The 5,802-nt window shown below is 38.2% G+C and overlaps 1 long non-coding RNA gene across 3 annotated transcripts; it reads right to left on the bottom strand.

The window, feature by feature from the left end:
- Positions 1-631: 631 nt before the first annotated feature.
- On the bottom strand, positions 632-5,300 carry LOC106566873 (uncharacterized). Of its 3 annotated transcripts, none has more exons than XR_001319960.2 (4): positions 4,767-5,295; positions 4,181-4,251; positions 3,891-4,035; positions 632-2,911 (listed from the first exon to the last, which is right to left on the bottom strand). It is a non-coding gene; the product is annotated as an uncharacterized lncRNA (long non-coding RNA). The 3 variants fall into 3 exon arrangements; XR_001319959.2 differs by having other exon boundaries at positions 3,891-4,024; positions 4,767-5,293; XR_001319958.2 differs by having other exon boundaries at positions 3,891-4,251; positions 4,767-5,300.
- Between the last annotated feature and the right edge of the window lie 502 nt (positions 5,301-5,802).

Below are 5,802 nucleotides of genomic sequence, written 5' to 3'. Positions count from 1 at the left end.
TTAGATTGCACACAGGTGGACTTTATTTAACTAATTATGTGACTTCTGAAGGTAATTGGTTGCACCAGATCTTATTTAGGGGCTTCATAGCAAAGGGGGTGAATACATATGCACGCACCACTTTTCCTTTTATAATTTTTTGAAACAAGACATTTTTTTTATTTCACTTCACCAGTTTGGTCTATATTGTGTATGTCCATTACACGAAATCCAAATAAAAATCCATTTAAATTACAGGTTGTAATGCAACAAAATAGGAAAAACGCCAAGGGGGTGAATACTTTTGCAAGACACTTTCGGAATGTAGTGGAGTAAAAGCTGTCAAAAATATAAATAGTAAAGTACAAATACCCCCAGAAAACTACTTGAGTAGTACTTTTTACTTAAGTACTTTACACCACTGGTATCGCTACCTGAAAATACATTATATAAGTGTTTGATACTTTGGCATTCAGCAGTCATATAAAAGCATGCCTTTTTTACTTTGAAGAACTACTAAAATAGTGAATTTGTCAGACAGCATAGGCAGCAGCTCTATAGAGATGAGATGACTTGGAATGAAAAAATAAATGTATCAAATAAAACAAATATTAATGTGAATAAATTATGGTTAATAAGTGATAAGCAGTAATGGGCAGACACTACTTTTCTTTTATTTTGTGTTATAGCATTCAACCCACAAAATGCATAGTGCATTTACTGTCTACAAAATTATTGAAATTGCAAACAGTGATTATTTTAATAATTGAACATAAACGACTTCAAAAAGCACAAATTGTTCAGCACTATTCATTATGTAATCCAACATTTTTACTAGATGTGTGCCCTCCAAGGACCATTCATGGCTGCACCCCTGCCGAGTCATGTGAAATCCATAGATTAAGGCCCAATTTATTGATTTAAATTGACTGCTTTCCTTATATGATCTGTAACTCAGTAAATTCTTTGAAATTGTTGCATGTTGCGTTTTTAGTTTTGTTCAGTATACTTCAGCTTGAGGCAGCAACTAAGCAAGCCACCTAGCTAGTCAACCTCCGTAGGTAACTAGCTAAACGCTGCATCAACCTTTCGCTTGACTTCTCTCTTCAAAACAAAAGTGCCATTGAAGCGTCGTTCTCACAACTAACAAAATAAACACATCAAATTGCGAAGAGTGGCGGTCCAGGCTAGTTGAGGTTAAAGTGGAAATAGCGCTCTCTGATGGTGGCAGAAAAACAGACCATGTGTTCTGGACATTTTTAAAAAATCATTCGTTTTTTTTGTGCCATCAAATGACTCCATACAAGTTGTACTCCATTCCATTCCCTTGTCATGTTACACCAAATCTGTTTATTTAAAAAAGGTGCATCCAGATCACTATACTATTCATTACCACTTTGTTGATTCGGTCTGTCTATAGTTAATCTACAGGTACTTTACAACTGAGAGAGAATTAGTCGTTTTCAACGTTATTACGAACAATGCAATGATGTTCAAACAATGTTCTTTCAGCAACAGTAACTGAGTGATGCAAGTGCTTTATCACAGGAGTCCAACAGAGGGAGTATGTGTTGCTTGTGGCCATGGTCCCCAAAATGTTTTTGCACTATGACCCACCCAAAGGGGTGCCACAACTTCTGAGTCTTTATTCTCATCCATGCTTTCCCACTCTACTGCACATATTATTATGCATATATATATATATATATATATATATATTTAAATAAATTACGTAAAATATAACATCTCATCTTGTACAATGAGTTCCAAATATTTGCGCATCATTGCTTTATGGCATATTTTATATGCACAACAGGACACCAAAAATGCAGTATTTTTAAAAAATACACTAAAAACAAGAGCAGAACTACAGCCCAATACAGTAATTACAGATAAGTTTAGGTGGGATGCACAACCAGTACATAGCACTTATGCTAATCTCCATATAGCCCAAGCCCACTCATGTGGTTTTGGAATTGTGTGCTAAGCTGAAGCCCACCCCTCATTGTGAGGGACCTGCTGTTGGGTTGGCCCAGTCAGTCCCTGACGCTCTGAGGCTTGGTTAAGGTGGTTACTATGGTGAATAAGTCCCATCTGTAGAGAGTCTACAGAGGATATCTGAATGTCTAGCATCTGTTTGATGCTACAGAGCCCTGTACAGTTTTAATATATATGTCTTCTGTGAATTCGTAAGGGCAGACAAATTTAAAAGACTAATAGAAAATATCTATATTTATTTGATGGTGGTTCTAAATCAGGGCTCTCCAACCCTATTCCTGGAGAGCTACCATCCTGTAGGTTCACTCCAACCCTCACCTAGCACACCTGATTCTAATAATTAGCTGGTTGATAAACTGAACTAGGTTAGTTACAACTAGGGTAGGAGCATAAACCTACAGGAGGGTAGTTCTCCAGGAACAGGATTGGAGGCACCTTAATTGGGGATGACGGGCTCGTGGTAATGGCTAGAGTGGAACGATATCAAATACATCAAACACATAGTTTCAATGTGTTTGATACCATTCCATTTGCGCCGTCCTGGCCATTATTATGAGCCATCCTCCAGTGTGTTCTACATGATCTTATGCTGAGCCACACTGTCTGCGTTTACACAGACAGCCCAATTCTAATATTGTTTCACAACAGATCTTTTTCAGATCTGATTGATCAAAAGACCCATTAGTGAAAAAAATATCAGAATTGGGCTGCCTGTGTAAATGCAGCAATAGTCCTTTATCTGGCTTCGGTACACTGGCAATTGTGTTTGGCATGGTGCACTGGGGAAGTGGAGACTCTTTGTGCAATGGCGATGGGCTTATCCTGTCTGCGGTGAATGGCCAGTTGGATAAAACTCTGCCGAAAGTGGTGTAGGGCTTCTTAACCACCAACTGTTTGGTCCTCTTGCAGAATATTTCCTGGTACTGCACATCTCCTGGAAAAGACATGGTTGTGGTGTTAGCATTTTACACTTTTTGTGGAAGGGATGTAGGGCAACACGCCTTTGGTGGCAAAGGCATCAACCGAATGGGACCAGCTAGCGTATTGTTTAGGGAACATTGAGAGCTGCTTTTGAGAGGAAAGTGAATGGGCTGGAGCGGGCTCAAGGAAGTGTGAAAAGTCTTTGAAAGGAAGTCCTTACACAGTATGAATTGTTGTGTATGGGAGATTGAGGAGAAATGTTACCTTAATCGCTCTCATACACAATGGTGTAAAGTACTTAAGTAGTTTTTAGGGGTATCTGTACTTTACTATTTATATTTTTGACAGCTTTTACTCCACTACATTTCTAAAGAAAGTAATGTACCTCTTACTCCAAAAATGTCCTACACCCAAAAGTATTTGTTACATTTCGAATGCTTAGCAGAACAGGAAAATGGTCCAATTCACACACATCAAGAGAACATCCCTGGTCATCCCTAATGCCTCTGATCTGGCAGACTCAAACACATGCTTCATTTGTAAATGTTGTCTGAGTGTTGGAACGTGCCCCTGGCTAACCGTAAATAAAAATGGTGCCGTCTGGGTTTCTTAATATAATGAATTTGAAATGATTTATACTTTAACTTTTGATACTTAAGTATATCTAAAACCAAAACACTTTTAGACTTTTACTCAGGTAGTATTGTACTGGGTGACTTTCACTTTTGAGTCATTTTCTATTAAGGTATTTTTACCTTTACTCAAGTATGACAATTGGGTCATTTTTCCACCACTAACAATATATTTACTGTCTAAGCAGAACCAAAATCCCTTTCCTCATCTCAAAATACTCTCTGTAAACACCCCCCAGCCCATTGACTTTGACAAATTATTCTTGTCAATAGTAGCCCTTTGCATGGGAATTTTGTAGACATGTCTTTGTATTTATTGTGTTTTCTGCAGAGAGAAGAATGAGGTGGTTCTGTCATTACTGTTGTAGTTTCAGTGTCCCTTGCTGGTTTCTGTCCCACAATCTTGTTGTGCTCCATAACGGCAAGGTGTGTCCACTCCCTCATGCTTGTGTTCCCAAAATGCCCGTGCATTGGGGTATTTTAACAGCAGGACACTGTGGAATGACTCCAGATAACCAGAGTTTTCCAAAAAGAAAAAGGTAAAAAGAGAGGAGGGGTAAACTATGGTCAGGAAGGTACTCTGTGGTCCTGAAGCTACCTCTAAACCCATAACACAAACACTACCCAATTCATGTTAATACCATACTTACTGTGAATTGACCTAACTTGCCTTCACCTTGTGCTGAGTTAGCGCGCATCATGGTGGAAGATTCTATACCACCTGCAACAAAATATAGAACAATACACAACTTAACCATCCCAACAATTGTATTGATCTCTATTAGACTGGCTAACTAAGCATACCGAACATGGACATTTCAATATTGTCAGTTTGCTGTTAGCTAACTAGCGTCACTAAATTGGCACCACGATTGTTAGCCAACTATAGACGGTTTATACACATTCATCATTAATACCAACACACGAACAGAGCGTGAGTTAGCTATATCGACAATTCTATTTTTAATAACATAGTGTTTACAACACAAGGGTGAATGGGTCGCTACCAAATTGAAATACCAAATAAGAGTAACATTAGCTAGCATCAGAATGAACAAACATGTTCACCCTGCTAAAGGTAACTTAGCTAGCTACCAGTCTAGCAGTGATTACCATGGCAACCATAAGCATAATTGATTGACAGTGTACACTAAAAGATAACTTAGCGATATGATTTAACGTTAGCTGATGGCTTTCAGAGTTCAATAGGACTGTAACGTTAGCTAGCTAACTTACCCAGCTATTCCAACTAGGCTAGCTAACGTTAGGTTAATTCTAATTGAGAATCTTCCATTTTGTTGTGAAGGAAAGTATATCGATAGTATCACATCACTTCTCAGCTGTCGTCGAAATGCATTACCCATCAATTCAGCCTGAAAACCCCCGCGGATAATCGTTGGTCACGTTATTCTTGATAACCGCAACTACTTGTAGAATCTCTGGTAGGTAGAACGGTAAAAAAGGTAACACATTTTTGCACTTGTTTGTAATTAGTACAGCCAGCCACATAACACCACACGGACACGATAAAAAAAAAACTGTGTGGTGATCTTCTTCTATGGTATAATGGCGTTCGCAACAATTAAATGTGCATTCCGCCAGCTACAATGCGAGTGGATAATGATAGCCAATTTAACATTTGGGTAAAAATAAAATATCATACTAACTACTCAAAAAATTAATTAACCAAACAAAATCAATCTGCTTTTCTGTAAAACCCTAATTCTAATCAGGTCCCAACACAGGCTCAGAAGCCTCCTGTGAGGGCGGGACATTTCCTAGCGACAAACATCATTGTAGTGCTTCTGTCTTGGAGCCCCAAAAACTTATCGGCCGCAACTTTTATTTTATTTTAATTAGTTCTGTTTTGGGACAATGAGGTTATCACTGTCTATCCAACCATACAGGATATGTGATAATATACTCTGTTACTCAAAAATTTATCCTATGTACCCCTATGCTTGAGCTATGCCTCATGGGTTTGTTTGAGTGACCCTTCTAGTGTAGTATACATTTAAGCTGTTTTTTCATTTATTGACATTGATCAGACATCACTGAAACTAATGCTGGTTGATTGTTGAAAAATCACAGGCATTATGCCTATACAGTTTATGTGTATTGTCTAGATGCTGCTGCTGAATGTTGTCTGAAACTTGGAAGTACAAATTATAACTTGTGTGGGTCTTTCTATAAACTAGTGTACCAGTGAGGATTTCCTACACTGGACAACTTGTTACAGCTTGTCATTTATAATAATCAGATTTTTTTCTCA

The sequence above is a fragment of the Salmo salar genome, chromosome ssa13, assembly GCF_905237065.1.
Source record: "Salmo salar chromosome ssa13, Ssal_v3.1, whole genome shotgun sequence".
Taxonomy (NCBI): Eukaryota; Metazoa; Chordata; class Actinopteri; order Salmoniformes; family Salmonidae; genus Salmo; species Salmo salar.
Note: the sequence above shows the minus strand (reverse complement) of the source record. Positions and strands in the feature narration are given on the sequence as shown.